This window comes from Gossypium hirsutum, chromosome D06 (genome assembly GCF_007990345.1).
Source record: "Gossypium hirsutum isolate 1008001.06 chromosome D06, Gossypium_hirsutum_v2.1, whole genome shotgun sequence".
Classification (NCBI taxonomy): Eukaryota; Viridiplantae; Streptophyta; class Magnoliopsida; order Malvales; family Malvaceae; genus Gossypium; species Gossypium hirsutum.
In genome coordinates, this window is record NC_053442.1 from 40501518 (window position 1) to 40513143 (window position 11626).

Sequence of the window (11626 nt, forward strand, 5' to 3'; positions counted from 1 at the left end):
TCCCTATCTCAATTCAGCTTATTAAGTATTTTCACTTGTTTTTTAGCTAGCCGAATTTAATATACTAGCTAGTCTCTAATTAAGAGTTTTTAATTTATCCTAGTTTGTTATTTAATTTGTCTAGATGATGTTTTGATTATGTTCAGCTAAATCTAAACTGATTTAATTGTTCATATGCTTTGTAGGTTCAGCGAAATGTGATAGGAGCATTTAATGATGTTCACGCACGGCTTGGTTCAAAGTATGCAAGGATGCATGTATGGCTACTTTCAATGAATGGTGGCTGATCCATTGGCTTTCCAAGGTGTCTATTTGGCCAAGAGACAACTTTCACCTTTAATTTCCAAAGGTTGGCCGAATGTTGTCCTAAGGCACCATCATTCCATTCACATTTGGTGTTCACACCTAGCGACCAATCGGCTGGTCATGTTCACACACAAAAGACTTCTCAAGCTCCTTGTTCACACATGAAATGGCTGTCCAAGAACCCTCTTTAAGGCAAATAACTATTCCAAACAACACAACATCAATGTCCCATTATGCCTATGGCCGAACCTAGAGATGGCTAATGAGCTTCCGTACATTCATTTTCATTCAAGCTGGTTTTATTCAATCAAGAAGCTGACCATTGAAGCTCCATTGAGCCAAATATAGACTTAGCAATTTAATGATTTTGTTCTAGATGATTCTAGCTTCCTAATATAAGAATTACTTAGCCTTTAAGCTAGTCATTTTGTCTATTCCGCTATCTTAAGTAAGGCTATAAATATTTAGCCCGTTTTGATGTAAGGAACTTTTGGCATTTTTATTGAATGAACATTTGTTCTTGTGAGGTTTCTTCCTCTCTATTTTTTCTGAGTCTCGAGTGACTTATATAAAGTGCTAGTGGCGTCAATCCAAACTCCTTCTTGAACTTATCACCAACCCTTTGGTGTGGCGTTCACCTATCCATCTACTAAACCATATTTCCACCTTAAACAATATAAGAACTGGGGTGACACTCTTTATAGTGTTGAATCGACGTTTAAGTTTACTATCCATTCCCATCATTCTTTTTATTTCTTGTTAGCTGATTTATTCTGTCCATCTTTTCGCCTTTGAACCTATTTCATCATATACCTCTACACTTAGCCAAAATACCCCTTTCTCACAACACCGAACGAAACTTCTCGTCCATGATCGGGTAACTTACGTAGACTCGACTCAACCTATTGAGCTGGTTCACATCAATTGGTATCAGAGCTATTAAAAGGAGGAGCACCGACGTTCATAGCAATCCCGAAGTAAGTTCGTAAAAAAGTAAAAAATAAAAAAGTTTTGAATTATAAAAAATATATTTCAAGTTAAATTCAAAGTTCTTTTGTTGTCATTATATTATTTGAAGTTAAAAAAAGTATACGAAGTTAAAAAAATTTCAAGTATATAAAAAAGGTGAAGTGTTGAAGTACTTGTTTACTCATTCTTTGTAAATTCTGATCAAGTGAGTTTAATACTATCCCTATCTACCCGTCCTTAAAACGCCTCACTTCAAACTGATTTTATTTTTGTTTCAACCTACCTTACACCCAATATATTATTACCTTTGATAACCATTTTGAAAATGACCCAAAAGTAACAAGTAAGTCTAAAGAGACGAAATACAAAATCGTGAGAGAACGATCGAGTGGTAAAAGGCACTAGAGCGTATGAGTGCATTAGAGTGCTAGTAAAAGCCATAAAAGAGTGCAAACATGAGTGAGAGTGAAAAATCATTTAATTTTTTTCTTTCTGAGTGAACTGTGAGAATTTGTGGTAAGGTTATTAATTTCATATGTCTAGAAGCCTTGAAAGAAATATGGCGAAAAGGCAACCTGTACGAAATGTGCCTGATTTGAACATGCAAGCTTTATTGCGCGAGGTTGAATGTTTATTTGGCTGAAAATTGGAGCTGATCCAAGAGAGACTTGATCACGTGAAAGGAAGAGCCCAGCGAGAAAGGAATCCCTTAAGTCCACCAAGAAATCATGACGGTCAACAAGTTCAAGACAGTAAGTTATCCGAACCAAGTGAGGCGAAAGTGACCGAGGTTCTAATGTAAGTGACCAAGGAGAGGTCAACGTCACCATTGACAACGAGATCGAGATAGGTACAATGACGATCTCAAAAGTATCAAGTTAATTATTCCTTCATTCCAAGGCCGCTCGGACCCGGAGGCGTATCTAGAGTGGGAGAAGAAAATCAAACTTGTGTTCGAATGCCATAATTATTTCGAGGCCAAGAAAGTCAAGTTCGCAGCAATCAGATTTTTTGACTATGCCATGAATATGGTAGGACCAACTCATCATGAGTCGGAGGTAAAATAGCGAGCATCCTATCAACACTTCAGCCGAGATGAAGGTTGTGATGCGCCAGAGGTTTATCCCTTCATACTATCACCGAGAGCATTACCAAAAGCTCCAAAATCTCTTCAAAGGAATGAAAAGCAGGAGGACTATTACAAGGAGATGAAAGTCATCATGATTCGATCGGATGTACGAGAAGATCGTGAGGTAGCCATGGCTTGATTTTTGGCTAGACTTAATGCGAGATAGCCAATATCGTGGAGTTGCAGCACTACGTGGAGATTGTTGATATGGTGTATATGGCCATTAAGGTCAAGAAGCAACTCAAAAGGAAAGGCTCTGTTCGAGGTTATTCGACTTCCAATTTATCCAAGTGGAGCCAAGGTACAACTAAAAACCCGTTGGCTGAAACTAAGTCCGTGGCTGAAACTAGTAAAGGCAAGGCCATTGAAGGTGTTCAAAATTGATCGAGAGACATAAAATTCTTCAAGTGTCTCGAAAGGGGCCACATAGTGAGTTAGTGCCCAAATAGGAGCGTAATGGTGATTCGGCCCAACGGTGACATCGAATTGGAGGAAAAAGAAGGAAAAAATGAAAACAAGGCGATGCTCCTACCGATGAAGATGAAGAGTTAGAGTATGCGGTGAAAGGTGAAATGCTTGTGGTAAAGAGAAGCCTAAGCAACCAAAACACCAAAAGTGAACCGCAACCTGAAAACCTATTTCATACTCATTGTCACGTTTAAGGAAAGGTCTGTAGTTTGGTTATTGATGGAGGTAGCTGTACAAACGTAGCAAGCACGCTCATGGTGGTGAAACTTGCCTTACCGACTACTAAACATTTGAGCCCTTACAAGCTACAATGGCTCAATGAAGGTGTTGAATTAAAAGTGACCAAACAAGCCCTAGTTCCATTTTCAATTGGAAAGTACTATGATGAGGTACTATGTGATTTAGTGCCCATGTATGTGTTACATTTACTACTTGGAAGACCATGGCAGTTTGACTGGAGAGTCAAACATGACAGGTTTGCTAACTGATACACTTTTGAGCACCAAGTTCAGAACGTTATTTTGGCACCTCTCTAGCCAAAACAAGTTTTGGAAGATCAGCAAAGATTGAAGCAATCCATAGAACAATTGACAGAAAAAAAAGAAAATCAAAATGACAAAGAAAGAAAATAAGAAAAATTGAGAGAAAAGAAAACAAATTGTTAGCAAAATATGAACGAGGAAGAAGAAAAAGGAAAAGGAAACAAAAGAAAAATGAGTGAGAAAAAGAAAGGTGTTTTGATTAACTGGTGTCTTTGCACTTTTCCATCTTTTCAGATTAATCCAAGTAAAGAGTTTCGACTACACTACCTTTTTGAGGAAAGAGGGTTTCGTTGGTTGAAAGAGGTACTGTCCAACCCAATCCTCCATCATTTATTTATAAAGGTGAGCAAGGTGAGATTCCGTTACTCCTTAAATAGCTCTATTCAACTCGAATTGATGACTTTGCTCATGACTTGAATTCTGAAAAGGTATTGTATTTTGTTGTTGATAATTACCATTCTTTGATTGATGATAGTATATTTGTTTTGAATTATGGCAAGAAGACTCTCACTTTCAGAAAACGTGATGTTGATGAATTTGTTGGTGAGTCAATAGGCAATTGTCTATCGTAAGGTTTAATTGTGCAATATCATGAATCAAATGAATCTTCTCATTTTACCTGATCGTGATGAAAATGTGTGTTCATTGAATTGTTGTGAGAAATTAATTTCCTTGAACAAAGAAATGCAGAAGGGATTCGAGGCAAATGAACGTTTAAAAATATCTGTGTCTACATTTTCTTTGATTCACTTGTTTTGTGAAATTTTGTTTGGTGATGGTATATCAAATAAGCTTAGCTGTATGAATTATGCGCATTTGAGTCAATTTGATCAATTGATTCATTTGCCATCTCTACTATGGCGAGTCAATTTGAAAAGATAAGACTCAAATCTTATTTAGCATTCGGCCATTTACCATTTGTTTTCGAATCAAAGAAGATTGGTCCATTTTTTAGCTTATCATATTTTTAATCTCTTTCTCTTTGATAATGTTAAAATTTTATTTGTCAAGTTTTGATTTCTAATCAGATTTTTGTGAGCTTTTTTATTTCAAGCTTTGAAGTGAACCAAATGCTCGACTTGAGGACAAGTCACTTCAAAGAAGGGGGGATGACATGACCACACCCCGGAGCTCAACAAGCTCGAATTCCGATCCCTTTGAGCTCCCTAAAGGACCCATGACTCGAGCTCGAGCTAAGCGCTTTCAAGAAGCTGTATCAGGTTTATTTCCTTAACTTTGGAATGAAAACGAGCTCCATTTTAAAGGGGAAGTTTGGGCCAGCTTATTAAAGGCTCCTTGCATCTTAGTGCAAGTTGATTTTAGCTCATCCCTAATTTTTCGAGCTCCTTCTAGCTCAAATCAACTCACTTGAGTTTAATTCAGCTCGTTTGAGCTCAATTTAGTTTCTTTATAGCTCTTTCTTTCATCATGTTAATAAACCAAGTATAAGATTTATTTTAATTAATTGATACAGCTCAAGACCGAATTCCCTAGCTCAATTCATCTCATTAAGTATTTTCACTTGTTTTTGAGCTAGCCGATTTTAATATACTAGCTAGTCTCTAATTAAGTGTTTTTAATTTATCCTAGTTTGTTATTTAATTTGTCTAGATGATGTTTTGATCATGTTTAGCTGAATCTAAATTGGTTTAATGTGTTCATATGCTTTGTAGGTTCAGCCAAATGTGAGAGGAGCATTTAATGATGTTCATGCATGGCTTGGTTCAAAGTATGCAAGCATGCATGTATGGCTACTTTCAATGAATGGTGGTTGATCCATTGGCTTTCCAAGGTGTCTATTCAGCCAAGAGACAACTTCCACCTTTAATTTCCCAAGGTTGGCCGAATGTCTTCCCAGGGCACCATCATTCCATTCACATTTGGTGTTCACACCTAGTATCGGCTGGTCATGTTCACACACAAAAGACTTCTCAAGCTCCTTGTTCACACATCAAATAGATGTCTAAGAGCCCTCTTTAAGGAAAATAACTATTTGGCCAAACAACACAACATCAATGCCCCATTATGCCTATGGCTAAGCCTAGATATGGCTAATGAGCTTCTCTATATTCATCTTCATTCAAGCTGGTTTTATTCAATCGAGAAGTTGACCATTGAAGCTCCATTCAGCCAAATTTAGACTTAGCAATTTAATGATTTTATTCTAGATTATTCTAGCTTCTTAATAGCTGAATTACTTAGCTTTTAAGCTCGTCATTTTATCCATTCGGCTATCTCAAGCAAGGCTATAAATATTTAGCCCGTTTTGATGTAAGGAACATTTTCCATTTTTATTGAATGAACATTTGTTCTTGTGAGGTTTCTTCCTCTCTATTTTGTATGAGTCTCAGGTGACTTATCTAGCATGCTAGTGGCATCAATCCGAACTCCTTCTTGAACTTATTACCAACCCTTTGGTGTGGCGTTCACCTATCCATCTACTAAACCATATTTCCACCTTAAACAATATAAGAACCGGGGTGACACTCTTTATAGTGTTGAATCGCTCTTGACGTTTAAGTTCGCTATCCATTCCCATCATTGTTTTTATTTCTTGTTAACCGATTTATCCTATCTATCTTTTCGCCTTTGAACCTATTCCATCATATACCTCTACACTTAGCCAAAATACCCCTTTCTCATAATACCGAACGAAACTTCTCGTTGACGATCGGGCAACTTACGTAGTCTCGACTCAACCTATCAAGTCAGTTTATGTTAACTAGTAATGAGCTAGAATAATCTAGAATACATTCATTAAATTGGTAAGTCTATATTTGGCTGAATGAAGCTTCAATGGTCAGTTTCTTGATTAAGTAAAACCAAATTGAATGATGATGAATGTATGGAAGCTTATTAGCCTTGTCTAGGTTCGGCCATAGGCATAAATGGGGCATTGATGTTGTGGTGTTTTGTAGAATGGTTATGAGCCTTAAAGAGGGTCCTTGAACATCCTTTGAGTTGTGAAAAGTCAACCTTGAAAAGTCCCTTGTGTGTGAACCCCTTCGGTCGAATGGTCACTAGGTGTGAACACCAAGTGTGAACGGAGTGATGGTGCCTTGGAAAGACATTCGGCTAACCTTGGGAAATTAAAGGTGGAAGTTGCCTCTTGGCCGAATACTTAAAATGAAACTAATACTTAATTTATTAAAATGATGAAAGGAATAAGCTGGAAAGAAACTAAATCGAGCTCAAACGAGCTAAATTAAACTCAAGTGAACTAATTTGAGCTAGATGGAGCTCGGGAAGCTAGTGATAAGTTGAGATCAGCTTGCACTAAAATGCAAGGAGCCTTTAATGAGCTAGCCCGAACTTCTCCTTTAACATGGAGCTCGTTTTCTTTCCAAATCTAAGCAAATAAATCTGAAATAGCTTCTTGAAGGCGCTTAGCTCGAGCTCGAGTCATGGGTCCTTTAGGGAGCTCGATGGGATCGGGATTAGAGCTTGTTGAGCTTCGGGATTAGATCTGAATGTGCATGTAGTTCATTATTGATGCTTGTGACACAAGAAGCTCCTTAGATGTGTTTGTGCCACACAAATAGCTTGAAGGAAACTTTCTAGTAATAGCCAATGTGAACAACCTGTTACACATTAAAGAGATGGGTAAATGCCACGTTAAACAAAGTTTGACACACTTTAAATATGTAGGAAATTTAACAAACATTAAAGATGTCCTAATATAAACATACTTAAAACATGTATTAAAGATGTCCTAAACTATGACATAATTAAAACCCTTATTAATGCTGTTCAAATTATGACACAATTAAAAACTCATACTAATGATGTTCGAATTATGACATAATTAAAGACTCAAACTAAATTAACTAAAGTAACTAAAATGGATAAACATCCTTATTTTCTAGCAACCAAAGTAACAAACTTAAATTAAAACTTCATTTTGCACTTGGGCCCCTCGTGCTTGGGCCAATTCCTGTATCGTCGAATTGTATCATGACATGATGCAGCTGTGCTCGCATCATACCCTCCTTCTTGAAAATGATTTGTGCTCAAATCGGACTATTTGCTCGCGAAAAATCTTTCAAGATCATGAACCCCTTTGTTTATGAACCTGACAAAGTCACTTCCAAAAACTTGAGAATCACAAATGGTTCGAAAAGAAAGAAGGTTATTTGCATGCCCTCCCTCTTTAGAAGGGTACCATTTCAAATTGTCACCTACACAAGAATGAAACAAATTAGTGACATTATAAATTATAGGCACAAAATAACTTTTTGATATCCTATTCAAGAATGGAATGCATAAACCAATGCCAGAATAAAAGTTATAAGTTGGTCTTACCTTTTCAGAATGAATCAAAAGCTTCATTGATGGCAACAAACTAGAATCACAAAGCATTTGAAAGTTATAATCTTGGAAAACAAAATTGCATAGCTCAAACCCCTTGAACAATAAGCTCCGGGATCAAAAATAAAGTTTTGTCTTACCATTTCAATCTGACTCGAAAGTTTCAGGGCCGACAACATAGAAAGAACATAAAGCAATTGGAAGTTATAATTATACAAAACATGCTCAAATCCTTTAACCCATAATATAGAGAAAACTTCGGGATCAAAGATTTGATTTTGAGTTTGCAAGTCATCAGAATTCACACGGTTTGTTTTAAAAAAAATGATAAAACTGGGAGCAAATGGAAGGGGCCAACACATTTATCTAAAATAAAACTATGATGCTCACCTTCTCTTAACAACAACTTAGGAACACATGCTCCAAGGTTAAACACATGGGTTTGATCACTTATTTTTTAATACAATAAAGAGTTTTCTTTCAGCAGCAATTCACATATGTCAATCAAACAAGATTTAGGCATAGGTATGTTCAAACAACCATGCCTCTCAAATTTCATTCAAACAGGCTTGCACATACATGAGGATTTCGCACAAAGATTTAAAGAATTCACAAAACCATTACAATCAAACAAATTAAGCTTTTTATGTGAAAATTCTTCATCACACACCATCAAATTTTGTATACGTCGATTTAATCTAATGACATCAACAAACTCACCAACACAATAAGCATTATGAGAAAAACTCTTCATGACACTACTTGAGACAAAATCATCAACAACAATCAAAGAATGACAATTAATTGAAATAATGTACGGAGATTTTTCAAAAACTAAGTCATTGGTAATTTTTTCAACAACATTCAAATTAGATTGTCGTGCTTCAATTGCTAGAGATTCCTTACATTGCTCCCTTTAAGCACTTGTGGATTAATTTCATTTCTGATCTTACCTTTCTCGATCAATTAGAATTGTTTCTCATCGAGAAGGTATTCAAGTTAGAACTTGTCAAATGAATCTTTAGAGACCTAAAAAGAAGAAAATTCACAAGGCAAACTCGCATATGAGTTAGTTAGGACATTCCTCACTTTTGCTTGATCACTTTCTTCTTTTTCACTTTCTTTTTCAATCTCATTTTCAAACGCTTTATTTTTCCATTGTCTCTTTTATTTTTGAAAACTCACTCTCACTTTTCATTTCACTTTCTTTTTCAACAAAGACACTCGTTTCATTGACATTTTCTTTTATTTCTTTAATCTCAATGAAACATTCATCTTTCTCATTTTCTTTTCTTTCGCTCTTCTTTTTCTCTTTTTCAATTTCAAACTCTTTTTCAAGGTTTTTTTCTCGCTCACATTCTTTTTCTTTCTCTTTTCTTTCAAGCTCTCTTTTTCTTTCAATTTCTTTTATTTTTCACTCATTTTCTCTCATTAACAACTCTTGCCTTTCTTTTCTTTCAATTTCCTTTTCTCTCTTTCTTTCATTACAAGATAGGGTTAATATGAAAGAATCAGAACAAGAAGATTTTTATTGGGTAAGAGTGGAAGGATTTGCATATGAGATACGATCAACTCTCCGTGATTAAACCTCTCTGGATGAGTACTTTGGTGCAGTCGAAGAGATACTTGTGCCTTCTCGTTTGTTACCTTACAAGGCTTCAAACTGATGGTTTGCTTTACTCCGAGTCGAACTCCTCGTCAAATAGTAATCACGACATGGATCTCTTCTCAAGAAATCATTGGACATTTGACTCCTTTATGATCTTACTTTCATCCTTTGATTTTGAAAAGTTCGTTCCCATTGGACTCTTTCCTTCAATTGGTCCAATCATTCCTGCATAGGATCCAACCGGCGTTGTACAGTCGATCCATCTCACGAATGAAAGCTTGATAGGTTAGGTCGAGTACACCACCACCATCATCAGAAGCTTTTCTTTCGGGGCTATGTGACATAGTGTTCTTTGATGACTACTCAAGACTTAGTAGCAAATCTTTGTGGGGTGAACCTCAAAAATAATGTAAAGGTGGGAGTTAATGTTGAGTAATAGGGTAGGCTTGAAAGAAAACAAAGTTAATTGAAGTGTGGCTGAAAACGTTTGGTAAAAGAAAATTTTGAGCTTAGGCAACATAAACACTTTCAAGCTAGCTTATTTTTTAACCTTTTTTTCTATTTTTTTTCTTTGTAATTTTTAACTTGTATTACAATATGCTGATTTCTTTTTTTCACAATTCTTTTTTTACAAGTTTTTTAGATTTCAATCCCGAGAGCTTAAAAAACGTGGATACTTACTTAATTCGGCTAGCTCTGACACCAAATGATGCGATCTTGTACTCATTGGTTTATTCGAGTCGCTTGTGTTCCCGATCACAAAATTAAGTAGTAAGGGTTTCATTTAATAAAAGGCTAATTTCAAAGAAAAATAGACTTAACAAAAGAAATGGATAGTTGTTATGGTAAATGGATGAATTGAAGATGAAACTTAACAGCTGAAGAATGAACCAATATTAAAGCATATCGACACAATTCTTAGATGAGCTCTTAAGGTGGAATTGGTTGATAGGATAAACCGTGACCCACTATCTATTGGAGATAGGAACCAGACAGTATAAGTTGAATGCCACACTTGTTAAAGTGATAAGTTCACAAATGAAATTGATTGATGCCACTAGACTAACTAGATAAGTCAATTTGAGTCACAAAAGATCAATGAGAGTTGAACAACTCACAAATAGATTAAAATTGATAAAAGGATCAAAAGTTCTTCCAAATGTTTACAAAACTACTATTTATAGGAAAATATAAAAGAAGATGAATGGCCAACATTCATCCATTAATTTAGTTCATGTACACAAACCATATGCTACAAACTTGCCCGAGGACTCAGCCAACTCCAAACGATATCCACTTGAGCTGCCAATTGGACCAATCACTCAAGCATGAGCTAAACAATTTAAAGAGTCAATATCAGTTTTAGTTGATCGATTTTGGAAGGAAACCATAAATGGATTCGTTAATCAAGTGTTGGATGATCCAACAAGGGACTTTTACAATTTATTCGAAGCTGAATTCAACTTAGTTAGCTAACTTTGCTGCTAAGATTTAGACATTTTAAATATTTAGCTTGTTTAATTAAATTTTAGTTTCCTACATATTTAATTACATGTTTGATGGTTTTTGATGATTGAATCAATTAATTTTGTCATTCGGCCATTGTTATGTCCTAGCATGCTACATATTTAATTCATGTTCTTTGTTTGTCTATTAAGTGTGTTTAGTTTTCAGACAGACTTAATGTATGCTATTAAGTTAAATTCTTAAATATGTCTTAGTTTAATACATAATTATTTATGTGTTAAAATGGTCTTGTTAAAGTTTTAACTAGGTGTTTCATTTGTCTTGGCAGGTAACTGAACATGCAAATGGATTTCATGCATATGTAGCTGGACGTACATACTCCATACTGATTCATTGAAGCTCATTAATATGGAGCATGCACCTGATTATGCATGAATATCGGGAGTTGTTTTTTAGCTGGACATTCATGTATCTTCCAAATTCAATGAAGCTACTTTAATGAAGAACATGCACCTGATTGTGCATGAAAGTTCGGAGCTATTTTTTAGCTGAATATACATGTATCTTCTAGATTCAACGAAGCTACTTTAAAGAAGAACATGCACCCGATTGTGCATGTATTTTGAAAGCTGATTGGTGCATTCATTTAGTTAAATTATTCATGAATTTCAACCAACAGTTGAGCTGATCAGCTAATATTTCAAGGGACAATTCGGTGCTTTTTGTTCACACTCCAAGTCTCTTCATAATCAATTTTTCACACCCAAAGGCCATTAGGCTGCCCTCAAATACACTCACTAGCTGACTCCTCATTCGGTGCACCACCGG